The sequence below is a fragment of the Mobula birostris genome, chromosome 19 (assembly GCF_030028105.1).
Source record: "Mobula birostris isolate sMobBir1 chromosome 19, sMobBir1.hap1, whole genome shotgun sequence".
Taxonomy (NCBI): Eukaryota; Metazoa; Chordata; class Chondrichthyes; order Myliobatiformes; family Myliobatidae; genus Mobula; species Mobula birostris.
In genome coordinates, this window is record NC_092388.1 from 17,116,597 (window position 1) to 17,130,737 (window position 14,141).

Below are 14,141 nucleotides of genomic sequence, written 5' to 3' on the forward strand. Positions count from 1 at the left end.
AAGTCTGTCGTCCAGGTGCACCGCCAGGTACTTGTTGGTCCTCACCATCAATAGTAATTGAGTAGTGCAGGCTTGGTCTTCCTAAAGTTCATCACCACCTTCTTTGTCTTTCGGATGTTGAGCTGCAGATGATCCTGCTTGCACCATTTGACAAAGTCCTCCACCAGGGCCCTGTATTTAACCTCCAGTCCTCCCTTTATACACCCAACTATTGCCAAGTCATCAGAGACCAAAGTATGCAAGATAAACAGGAAGGGAGCCAATACAGTACCCTGTGGACCCCAGTGCTGCTTGTAGTCATGTCTGACACACAGCTCTGAAGCCACATAAGCTGAGGTCTGACATTCAGGTAGTCCATAATCCAGGATACAATGGAAATGCCAGCCTGCACTGAGCGGAGCTTCTTCCCCCAGCAATGAGGGCTGTATGGTATTCAAGGCACTTGAGAAATCAAAAAAAAAAAATTCTCACAGTGCTGCCCAGCTTATCCAAATGGGAGCAGGCTCTGTTCAGCAGGTAGATGAGCGGATCAACAACTCCAATGTGCTCCTGGTAGGTAAACTGCAGGGGACTGAGGGCTGATCTGACCAGGAGTTGGATCAGCCTCTCTAGGGTCTTCATGATGTGTGAGGTCAGGCCCACTGCATGGCAATCATTCAAGACCTTTGGCCAGCCCTTGCAGTTCACACCATCCAGTCCCAATGCTTTGCCATGCCCATGTTTTCCCAGAGCCCTTCTCACCTGCTCAGTAGTGAAGGACAGACCATGGTGACTGGAGAATTGGTGGAAGGTGGGGCTAGGGGAGGTGAAGATTGGGACAATAGCAGTTGGTATGCGGTGGTGTGGATGGTAGGTGCAGGGCAAGGAGGGAATGCAGGCAGTGGTAGTCTGTGTTGTTCATCCACGTATTGAACTGGAGGGGGGAGGAGGGGAGGCGTTGGTGATGGGGGAACATTATGTTGGGCATTATGCTGGGCATTATGCTGAAGAGGGTGTGAACAGGAAGAATTGGTTTAACTCATTAGCCCAATTCTAGGCTGCATTCCAAGGCTCTACAGCTAGGCTGATTGAGTGAAATGGTGGAGCAGACACGATGGGCCAAGTGGCCTAATTCTGCTCCAATATCTTATGGTCTCATGATGTCTTCTGTGCCTTTTCATGCCCTTCGCTCTCCCATGGAACATTGCAGTTCTGCCTTCCTAGCCATTGGATCTCACTGCAAATCTCATCCACCCAGACCGTCAGAGCTGACTTCTCATGCTAAAACAGGTATGTCCTTATCTCACCAGGGTTCAAGGCACACACCTGGTTGAAGCAGTGTACTAGAGTGTGGCTGTTGTCAAATGCAAACAGCTCTAGGTGAGAGCTGAGTGTCCAGTGCGGACCAAAGTTGAGTGAGCTGGCCCAGGGAGTATATAAAGATGGGTTGCATCTCTGGTTTTTTTTAAGTGTGTCGTACCAGACATTCAGCCATTCTTGTCTGGCACGTGGTGTCAGGATTAACCGGGTCACGTTATGAACGTTCCTGACTCGACCCTTGCATTTTTTACGAGGCCGAGTGGCTAGCTCGATGCTCAACCCGGCACGGATGGAAAGCGTGCTCGGGGGTGGCCCGACCTGGATTTGAACTCGGGAATCTTCGGTCCGGAGTCAGATGCTGATCTCACTGCGCCACCAGCCAGCCTAGCACCTCTGGTAAAGGGGCTTGTCATGTCCACTAAATAATCTAATGATGCTTAATTACACTAAATGCTTCAGCCTGCGTGGTCCATGTCCCACTATGCTCTGCATAGTTATCTGCCTTAGTAAGAACCTCTTAAATGCCTCGATCTGGTGTGCCACCACCGCCATCCCTGGCAATGCCTTCCTGGCGCTCTCCACTCAAAGTTTCAAAGTGTATTTATTGTCAAAGAATGTATAAGTTATAGAAACTTGAGATTTGTTTGCCTGTAGGCAGTTGTAAAGCAAGGAACACAAAGGAACTGAATTGAAAAAAATAAGACCAACCTCCCAGTGCCCACAGTGAAAGAGAAAAAAAAACACACAAGACAAATCATATAAACAATAGAAGGGAGCAACAACAGCATTCTGAACCAGACTGTGTCCACAGATCCCAAGCCCCAGAGTAGGCCCAAAGCCTCAATATTCAGTTCATATTAACAAGGCAAATCACTGCAAAGTTCGCAGGCACGAATCACGGAAGCTGGGGGCAGTCTCAGAGCCTTAGCATCATGGAGAGAGAAGCCCCCAGGCTTTCTGGGCTGGCATTTAAATTGTTCGATCCTTGCACCAGGACTTGGGCCCCGCCACTGACGAAACGCTCCCCAACCCAGTGATTCACTTCGGGCCTAGATTTCACTGCTGAAGGAGCCATTCTCGACCCCTCCAAATCGGCTCAGTGCTCAAGGCGATCCACCCTCTCCCTACTCTTGACACCTTGCCTTTCTAGCCTTTATGGGCCGGCATTTAGATTGTTCAAATAGTGGATAGTACCTCGCAATAGGACCTGGGCCTCGCCACAGTGAATCACTCACATCCTTGAACATGTGGCCTATCGATTCACTTTGGACCTGTATTTCGCCGCTGAAGAACCCAATCTCGACCTCTCCAATTTGGCTTGGTGCTAAGAGTGATCCACCCTCACAGCCGGGTTAGTTGGACAGGCATCAGAACTCCTATGAATTCTTCACTCCAACCAGCATGGCTCTAACTCCAAGTGTGTCAATTTTGCAGCGCACCAGCAGGGCACATCCCGAGAATTTGCTTCGCTTTCTTTTGCTTCTTCATTGCTTGTGCTGATAGTTTACCACAACTTACTTCAAAAAAGTGTTTAGTAATGGCTTCAATCAAATTTCTTTGTTTTCAAACTACCAGTAAGCTGTTGCAGGTCTTTGGTAGCATCATCTTAAACCGGAAGAACTCTATTTATTAAAAAACACATCTCCTTTGAAGTTACCCCCTGTCATTTTAAGTGCATGCCCTCGAGTATTCAAAATTTCAAGCCTTGAAAGTATATATCACTTGTCTATTCATCTATGCCTCTCAACCCACTCCACTCCAGAAAAAAAACAAGCCTAGTTTATCCTATTCCATCTTATGGCACCTGCCCTCTAATTTAGGTAGCATCCTGTTAAAACTCTTCTGCGCTCTCCCCAAAGCCTCCACATGCTTCCCAAAATGAGAAAACCAGAAATGAGTGTAATAGTCTAGATGAAGTCTACAGAGTTTTATAAGCTGTAATATATATCCCTGACTCATGAACTGAATGTGTCAACAAATAAAGCAAGCATGCTCTTTGCTTTCTTTACCACTCTATCAACTTGTGCAGCCACTTTCAATGAGTAATGGACTTGGACCATAGAACTTTTAAGCAGAAAGGAGCTGTTTTCCTATCATTATGCCATTTACTTGTCAAGCAACCAATCATTCCCATTTTCATGTTCTTTCCCCTTCTGCATGCAAATTGTTATCCTTTGTTCCAATATAGTTTCCTTTAGAAAGGCTTAACTGAACTTAACTTGCAGTTGTTTATTCAAATATTTTAAAGCATGGTGCATGTTATGCCTGATGAATGAATTCTCATGAGTAAATATTGATAATACTTGGAGATCAACCACAACTTTATAAGTAAGTTGATCTTAGAAGCATCGATAGAGTCACTTCTCTGGTTGAACAGGATAGGGACTTTCAAAAAAGCTGGGCTTAAGTTATCAGATGGATAAACACAACTGAAAAGATAAATGTTAAAACAAAACAAACTGTCTCAATAAAAGGGGATTAGTCACAGAGAGGCAGCATGGTAAAAGGCTATTTGGCCGTTGGGGCCTATGCTGACTCTCAAGCATTCATTTTTATACTGATTCAAACATAACCTATTTTGTTTTCCCCATGTTGCCATTGACAGCCCCAAGATTCTACCACTCATCTACACATTAGAGGCAATTTACTGTGGCCTATCACATGCCATCTGCAAAAAGGAACATCCAGAGGAAACCCATGTGGCCACAGGGAACGTGCAAACCCAACACACCACACTGGAGGGCAGGATTGAACCCACAATGCAACACTGTCACTCTTCTTTTTATTTGCAATCTGGTCGCATATTGAGTATGTTTATTAATTACTCTTGAAGTGCAGTTATTTTATTGTTAAAGGTAAATACAGCAGTTATTTTGTGCACAGTAGTGTCCCACACATATCAAATCCAATCGACTGCCCACATAATCCGAGGAATTTACGAGAATACTTATGACTATTGAATCAGCGGATTTAGTGGCTGAGACAAGTTTGGATAAAATTTCTCCTGTACATTCTTTCCCTGTGGAATCTCACCCATGGGATAAATGGAGGAATTTCTGGCCGGTGACTATAATGGATGCTGGAGAGAGCCGGATTATTTATACTCATTGTCCTGGCTGTGTGGGATGCTCTAATATCAGTACACTGTGTTCTGCTTACACTATGAGCAATTGTTTTAAGTCTAAATGAGATGCACTATTTTGGAACTGCCAGCTGTGTGCCCAGCTGTATAGTGATTAGCAATTAAGCGCTCGACTCATTAAAATAAATCCTATATTCATGATGATGTTTGTCACTTATATCCTGGTATTGAAATGATTAATGGCTGGAAAATGAAGTGTTGTGCCTTGAATGATGATCAAAGATCTTGTCATATATTTATTGAAGATTACTTACTGGGAGAAATATTAAAGTTGACCAATAAACTAGAGATCCAGCTGGTTACGAAACTTGATTTAATTATTATTTATAATGTGTTGGATGCAGAGAGGGCACCATTCCTTGCTATGAGGTAAAGACATCTTAAGTTTCCCAGACCTGTAGATTTAAGTCAGATAATGTATAGAGCAAAAGTTAAGACTTGAGCTTGTAAAGCAAATTACTTCCATGTCAGGCTGATGTGCAATTTAGAGAAGAGCCTGTAGGTAGAGTTGTTCCATCTACCTGAAGCCCTTGTCCTTCTCGGTGGTAGAAGCCACAAGCACACACTTTCGCAAGTACACAAGAATTCATTTTTGGTTTGCTTCAATTGTTTGCATAACTTGTATTTTTTTCCTTCCCTTGCGCGCTGAGTGTTGGTCATTTATTTTTATCTTTTGTTCTACTTTTCCTTTCAATTGGGTTCTTTCAGGGTTTTTTGCCTTGTGGTTACCTGTGAGCAAGCAAATCTCAAGGTTTAAAAAAAATTATATTCTTTTACAATAAATGCACTTGAATTTTGAACCTATAAGTAGCCCAGACAAGGAAGTGTTGTGCATCCTCTAGATGCAGTCACTCTACACTTCTGGAGGAAGGAGTGCAAGTTTAATTGGTGGTTTAGATATCGATCACGGAATGTCTTCCCCTAGTAAATCAATCACACTTCCAGTCTGGGTCATTAGGTCCTAGGATAGACAATTCTGAAGTAATAGTTTAAATGCATCATTGGGAATTGTGGTTATTGGGCTTGCCTAATAAATATATTTAAATAGTAGCTGGCAATAAAATTACAGGTTAAGTGGTAGACATTTGGCCAGAACATTTTTGCCATTGAGTGCCTGGGCAATTGATAGAAATTAGTCCTATACTTTGCACCCCACAGTGGAAGCATAGTATTAGAAACATGTTGGTTAACCAATGAGGTTAACCAAAACAGCAAATGACCTGGATACACACACAAAATACTGCAGGAACTCAGCAGGCCAGGCAGCATCTATGGAAAACAGTAAAGGGTTGACATTTCAGTCCAAGACCCATCAAGAGGTCGCGACCTGAAACATCGACTGCACGCTTTTCCATAGGTGCTGCCTGGCCTGCTGAACTCCTCCAGCATAGTGTGTGTGTGCTGCTTGGATTTCCAACATCTGCAGATTTTCTCTTGTTTGTGAATACCTGGATATCCTGCTTGCCTCACCTCCTTGTGACAACATAGATCAGTAAAATAATGAACATGTACATGGAACCATATCTAATCTTAGGATTGCGTTTGCCACACCACTGTTCCCAAGATCAAGGGTGGGAAACGGAAGGGATTATTCCTGAAAGACTTTCTACATCATCTGCAAACAGGATATATTACAATATATTATGAAGGTTGTTAGGGGCTGGAATGTGTGTATTATGGCTATGACAAAATGATCGTATGCTCACATAAGATTTAAGATGGCATTGGTGAAGCACCGCGATGACTTGTTGATAGCAAACAAAAAAATCAAAACTTTAAATTACTGTATTAATCACACTTTTTTCTCAGATACGATCACGGCAATCAACGGCCTGTAGCCTCCCATTCAGAGTTGAGCTGTTGAACCAACTGTACGATGTGGCATTTTTGCGGAGTGAACTGAAATCTTGATGGTGCAGGATGGTTGAAATGAAGCATCCTTGAAAGTGAACCCATAGTTTGCGAGAACGGTTGAGTGAAGTTGTCCCATCTGCTTCAGAAGCCTGATGACTGAGTGGTAATAACTGTTCCTGAACCTGGTGCTGTGAATCCTGAAGCTCCTGTGCCTTCTTCCTGATGGCAGCAGTGAGAAGGGGGCATGCCCTGAGTGGTGGGAGTCCCTGATGATGGATTCTGCTTTCTTGCGACAATGCTCCTCACTGTTCAATGCTGGCAGATTACATGAAGACAGCCTCAATTAGGAATGGAGCAATTGATGTTCATATGCACCAAAATACTGGCAGCCTGACGCGGATGTCCCATTAGCTTTCAGTATTGAACCATAATAAGCACATAACTCAGACAGACTGCACATTACTCAATAACACACTTCTATCTCTCTTATCAGATGAGCAGTGAAAACCTTGGGCCGATAGTAATAATCTGATGGAGGACATGTGCTGTTTGCAATGTCTTATGCCAGAGAAGAGAAGAACAATAGTAACAGAGTTTATGGCTTATAGCACAGCTGAGATTTTTGAAGATCACAATATCAATGCTTCATCTTCTATTGCAAATTCCACGCTTCTTCTCATAATCTACAGATAGCTTTGGCCCCCTGTCTTTTCGTAACTCCCATCATCATAACCGTACCATGCTACTATTTTTACATCAGGTTGATAAATATTCCAACCTGACCAGATGGTAATTGGACAGAAAGAAATTGAAGATGACAACACATTTTCCCACTCTCTAAATCTTGTAACTACCAGCTAAGATACAGAGGCATTGAGTACAAAAAGTTAGGTTAGGAGAGGAACTCTATATACTGTATATTTTCTCAGTCGGTACACATAGTGGCTCATAATCCTTGGTATGTAATTCCTATGCTTTGAGAAAAGAGAAACAAAATACTCTCACCAAATAAAATATTATATGGTTTTCCATAACGAAAGAAAGGTTTTGAAAAAAGAGATGGTACACACAAGAAATTCTGCAGATGCTGGAAATATTGAGCAACATACACAAAAAGTTGGAAGGACCCAGCGAGTCAGACAGAATCTATGAAGGGGAATATACAGTCAATGTTTGAGGCCGAGATCCAGCCCAAAATGTCGACTCTTTATGCCCTTCCATAGTTGTGTCCTGCCTTGCTGGGTTCCTCTAGCATTTTGTGTGTGTTACTAAAGCAGATAAGTGTTTTTATCTAATTCAGTTTAATCTTAACAGTAATTTTCAGATGATATTTATTTGTTGCATTCCTTTATATGAGTATAAAGATTTAACATTAGAATGTAATGGGAAAAAGAGCAAAGTAAAGCAGATTGAATGAGAAGATTGCCTGAAAAATATCTTAATATTTTCCTTTAATAAGTTAATAATTTTCATGTGACTTTGCACCCATTTGTGTTTTTTCCCCTTGATGCTCCATGATGTCACAGATGACGAACAATGAGTGATTTGGTTGTAAATCCTTTCAACAGTTAGAGTTGAGTTAATCTGGTGAATGTTAATAGGGCCAAAGGGAATAAAATAAGAACATGAATTATCTGTGAATTAGGCAAAGCCTAATCGTCTGCAGAACATGTAATTAACAATTCTGACCATCCTTTCAAACAACTTCGAAAGTATGCACAATATTTCAAAAGTAACCAAAAATTTGAGGGAGAAATTTTAATTCCAGCTATTTTTCATGTTATCTGTTTGTAAAAAGGACTACTTATCAATAGTTTTAACTTTCATAAAGGTGTTAATTCCTTCCGTTGTCTTCCCGGGAAGAGCATTATGCTGTTGTGCATTGCTGCTCAGAAGTGACATGCTATTTGTGTACTTAGAGTTCAGTTCATTTCCAACACCGTTCTGTGATGAGTTTCTGTATGTCCTCCTCATGGAATGCGTGGGTTTTCCCCAGTTGTTTGACTTTCCTCCCTCTGTCCAAGGACTGTAGAGTTTATTCATTGTAAATTGTCCCGTGGTTAGATTAGGGTTAATTGGGGTTGTGGGGTTGCTGGTCTAGGGTGGATCAAGGGGTTTGAAGAGCCTCCTTCGTGCTGTATCACTAAATCAGTTTTCGGATGGAACTTCAGGCAGAACTTTGATTTTTTTTTGCCAGCTGTTCAGATTACTGAAGGGCAAATATATAGGCAAGAAGTGCACACATATTTATGTCTGGAAGTCCACTATTGACACACTGAGGGAGAAGAAACAAGATACAGGCTTCACTTTTGCTTTGGTTAAGTTAGAAAATGTGTTTTGCCTGTTTAGAGAACTTTTCTGGAAGACCAGTTTGACCAGAGACAGCTAACTCTGGCATTAATTGCATAGTTATATTCATTGCATAGGAACTGCACTCTGTTCCCATTTGTCACCCTTTACTCTTCCTGCTGGCACAGTTCCTGACTCTAGTAACTTCATGATCCTTATGCTTCCTGAAAAAGGATATTTCAAATGACCACAAATACACACAGTACTCTAAATGTGACCTTACCAACATCTGCCACACTCATGAACTCAATATTCCTTCTATTTCACTAGAAGCAGTTAAAGTGAGGTTAGATAAAATTCAAGTAAGCTTGGGAGGTTGAGGACTCTGAGGATCTGGCACAGAGAAGGAAAGGAGGCCTGGAAAAGATCAGTGACAATCATATTGAATGGTGGGACAGGTTTGAGGAGCTGGGGGTGTTCCTCCTGCTTCTTGTTCTTCACAGTGATACTGGTCAAAGTTTATGAGGAGAAGACAGGAGATTGGAGTTGAGAAGGAAAGCAAATCATGATCAAATAGCACAGCAGACCTGATGGGCTGCTTAGCATAATTCTGCTCCTCTGACTCATAGTCTTGTGTTTGCTCGAGAAACATGGCAGCACCTGCAGCTGACCCCAGCGCATCCTCAGACTGCGTCAGTTGTTGACGTAAATGACGCATCTCACTGTATGTTTCGATGTTTAGGTTACAAATAAAGCTAATTTCCTTTATCTTCATTTTGACACAGCTAACGGCAAAATTCCTTACTTACTGATTCTTTGACTGAAACAGCAGAGATATTACAGATTCAAAGACAAGATGTCCAAGCTTATATTTCTGGTGTTTTAGATTTTATGGAAATCTTTACTGCATATTTTATGTCGATTTAAAATTCACGTTTCTTCCTCTCTCCACTTTTGATCCATCTATGAGGATTGGTTTGTGTTTCCTCATTTTACCATTCCTGACATCCACAATCAGCTCTTTCGACCTACTGACATTGAGTGCCACGTGCTGCTGCGACACCACTACAGTAATTGGCATATCTTGCTCTTGTATGCTCTCCTGTTGCCATCTGAAATTCTGCCAACAATGGTTGTATCATCAGCAAATTTATAGATGGCATTTGAGCTATGCCTAGCCACACAGTCATGGGTATAGAGACAGTAGAGCACTGGGTGAAGAACACAAAGCTGAGGTGCACCAGTGTTGATCATTAGCAAGAAGGAGATGATATTACCAATCTGCATAGATTGTGGACTTCTGGTAAGGAAGTCAAGGATCCAATTGCAGAGGGAATTACAGAGGCCCAGGATCTATAGCTTTTTGATCAGAACCGTAGAAATAATGATGTTAAACACTGAGCTATAGTCAACGAACAGCAGGCTGACATAGGTGTTTGTATTGCCCAGATGATCTAAGACCACGTGAAGAGCCATTGAGATTGCATCTACATTAGACCTTAATGTGGGTATAGGCAAATTGTAGTGGGTCCTAGTCATTGCTGAGGCAGGAGTTCATTCTAGCCATGACCAACCTCTCAAAGCATTTCATCACTATAGAAACACTCACAACACGCTGGAGGAACTCCGCAGGTCGGGCAGCATCCGTGGAAACGATCAGTCAACGTTTCGAGCCGGAACCCTTCGTGACGAAGGGTTCCTCCAGTGTGTTGTGAGTGCTGCTTTGACCCCAGCATCTGCAGAGTATTTTGTGTCATCACCATAGATGTGTGTACTACTCTCAATTGCCACATAACACATTCCCCTTCAAAGGCAAGGTCAGCCTGATGCTGGTAAAAATGGGGAACTGGAATTTCTGCTTCACATTCCAACCATGTAGACCTGAGACAGTGTAGGTATCTTTGATCCAAGATTCTCTTTGGATCATTTCTGCAGTAAAAGGGAGAATTTTGATTTGCATTAGGGGGAGTAGATCAAGGGGAATATCCTCTTTTGTCAGTTTTTCAGGTATTTCCTTTTCCAAGGGTAAACGGGACAACCCATCAGCGTTTCCATGATTAGTTGTCCTCTTGAATTCGATCTTGTAATTGTGTCCTTTGAGAAACAGAGCCCATCTGTGCATTCCTGCTGCTGTTGTTAGTGCAACATTCTTCTGTGGATTGAAAATGGACACCAATGGTTGATGATCAGTAATGAGGGTAAACTCTCTCCCATACAGGTACTGGTTGAAATGTCTTCTCCCTCCCCCCGCCCTGCCCCCCAGCCAGATTTAAAGCCGCTCTGTCAATCTGTGAGTAATATTTCTCAGCAGTGGTAAGGGAATGTGATGGAAATGCTATGGGACATTTATTTCCATCACTCATAACATGTGAAATGACTGCACCCATAATGTAAGGCGAGATGACACAGGAAAGTTTCACTGGACTATGTGGATCATAATATGTGATTACAGTGTGATAATGGATATGACTTCACCTGCAAATTATTATAGCACTCTGTAAAAGAATTGCCACAGTAATTTTATGTACTTTTTTTGACAGAGCAAGTAAAAGGAAATTGTTTCCAGTAACAGAGTGGCAGGGCATTTAGGTCATTGTCAAGATAAACAGACACTACATAAAATTACCTTTTGTTCATATCTGGAGTGCACTACCTAATAGAATGAAATTTAATAGCAAGCATCAAAAGGGACTAAGTATTTAAAGGAAAAAAGAATTATGTGGTAAAGAGCTGGAGACGGGAATAATTGAAGAAAAACAAACTTCTTTCAAAGTGAAAGCACGGCAGTCAGAGTATGCTGCATTAGTCTACAACTTTATGATTCTGTAAACTGAAAATCTGATGCAATAGCACACTATTTTACTTAATTAGGTTTAAGTATAAAGTGAATGGTTAAATATGGTCAGAAATCTTTGGTATGCATAGCACTTATTGCAATTATGAATTATGTGTTCCATGTGTGAGAAACGCATATACATGAAGTCCCAAGGCGTGAGGCTTCAACATATTTTGACACTGTTGCTGTAACATTGGACCTTGGATTCACGGTTAAGGAAGAGGCTAAGCCATGAATAGGAAAGCAGGTCCTTAAAGAAGGAGGCAGAACTGCTTACACACCCTTAAAATACAAAATCACATCCTGTGTCATTGCCAGGATATCTTTTCCAAAGGTCAACAAAAAAATCTAAGCTGAAATCTATGTGCTCTGCAGCCCAAGTGGAATGTGTTGACACTGCTGAGTTTCACTTTCAGTGCTGCTGCCTGGTGATGAATTTCTAAAACCAGACAGAAGTTTATAAGATTGAGAGTCATAGATAGAGCAGACAATTGGTATCATTCTCCCACAGTTGGAAATGTCTAATTATTAGTAAGCAGCCGTCGACCCCAGGGGATCATGGGTTTGTGCCACTGGTGGACTGTGTCCTCTCCAGGGCGCAAGCCTGGGCGGGAAGATTTGAAGAACCGGCTGTTGTCCATACAGCGGGCTCCCCCCTCTCCATGTCACCGACGTAGTCCAAGGGAAGGGCAAGCGCTGATACACCTTGGCACCAGTGTCGTCGCAAAGGTTGCCAGAGTGAAGTTGTGAACAACATCAAACTGCTTTAGGGACCACGGCTCTGGATTTCTTCCTCGGGGTTTATTCTCGAAGCCTTTCCCATGGTGCATATGGCCACAAGGCTGCTGAGGTTTAAAATCAGAGTTTTCCTTCTCTTAGGTGGGCTGCCATCCAAGGTTGATGAGCCCCACCTACCCGAAGCAACTGTTTTTCTGGCCTTTTTTGCTAAGATCAAGTGTGCTATCTGTTCTTATCAGTTTAATATCTGATACCTCCCTTATCTGTCTAATAATAAGGGCACTAAGGTGAGAGGGTTAAGTTCAAAGCAGTTATTTTTTGCACACAGAGAGTTGTTGGTGCTTGGAATGCACTACCTGACAGGTGTGGTAGTGGAGGCAAATGCAATAGACATTTTCACGGGGCTCTTAAATGGGCACACAAATATGCGGAGAATGGAGAGCTTTGAACATTGCGTCATAATGCATTTGATTTCTTAACGATTGTCAGGTAATACCTTCTGTTTTTGTGATTTGGAGTCCCCATACTGTATAATGCAATCCTCTCTTGGTGGCTACCTGATGATGTTCCAGCCAGGAGCAAAGAAGAAGGGTCCATCCTTACACTTAACTGTGAGCTGAGAAGCACACAAGTAATTTCAGCTGTAGTTTGTGTTGAGAATCCCTACTTCAGAGAGTTAATGGCATATTTCGCTTGTTACTTTACAAAACAACATTTTAATTCCACATCCCATTCCCATTCTGACATGTCTATCCACGGCCTCCTCTACTGTAAAGATGAAGCCACACTCAAGTTGGAGGAACAACACCTTATATTCCGTCTGGGTAGCCTCCAGCCTGATGGCATGAACATTGACTTCTCTAACTTCCGCTAAGGCCCCACCTCCCCCTCGTACCCCATCCGTTATTTATTTTTACACACACATTCTTTCTCTCACTCTCCTTTTTCTCCCTCTGTCCCTCTGACTATACCCCTTGCCCATCCTCTGGGTTCCCCCCCCCCTTGTCTTTCTCCCTGGCCTCCTGTCCCATGATCCTCTCATATCCCTTTTGCCAATCACCTGTCCAGCTCTTGGCTCCATCCCTCCCCCTCCTGTCTTCTCCTATCATTTTGGATCTCCCCCTCCCCCTCCCACTTTCATATCTCTTACTAATTCTTCCTTCAGTTAGTCCTGATGAAGGGTCTCGGCCTGAAACGTCGACTGTACCTCTTCCTAGAGATGCTGCCTGGCCTGCTGCGTTCACCAGTAATTTTGATGAACGTAGCGTCATGATGCAGTTGATTTCTTAATGATTGTCAAGTAATACCTTCTGATTTTGTGATTTGGAGTCCCCATACTGTATAATGCAATCCTCATGATGTTCCAGCCAGGAGCAAAGAAGAAGGGTCCATCCTTACACTTAACTGTGAGCTGAGAAGCACACAAGTAATTTCAGCTGTAGTTTGTGTTGAGAATCCCTACTTCAGAGAGTTAATGGCATATTTCGCTCATTACTTTACAAAACATCATTTTAAGCCACGATGCTAGTTGCAAAACTGAGGCCTCAGTTGCTGGCCACCAATTGACCACAACAAGTTATTATAACTGCAAATTTAGTTCAGGGATAAGTGCAGGCCGAGGATTAGATTTACTTATTAATCTCATATATATCGAAACATACAGTGAAACGTTTTGTTCACTTTAACAACCAAGATAATCTGAGTTTGTGCTGGGGGCAGCACACAAGCACTACAATACATTCCAGCGCCAACATAGTATGCCCACAATGTTCAAAACAACAACGGGCAGCCAACATACAATGAGATGTAACAGCAAAACAAACCTTTCCCTTCCCTACGCACATAGACACTGGCCCCTAAGTCCCAGGACAGGCCGCCTCTGGACCTCAGTCCTTCAGCTGTCCAAGCTTCTGAAATTATTCAATATATAGGATTGTCATTCTGAAAAATGCAAAGTTTTTAACAAAAAAAATTACTTAAGCA

At 42.4% G+C, this 14,141-nt stretch overlaps 1 pseudogene; it reads left to right on the forward strand.

The window, feature by feature from the left end:
* The first annotated feature begins 12,345 nt into the window (after window positions 1-12,345).
* On the forward strand, window positions 12,346-12,561 carry LOC140212673 (U2 spliceosomal RNA; annotated as a pseudogene).
* Window positions 12,562-14,141: the final 1,580 nt, after the last annotated feature.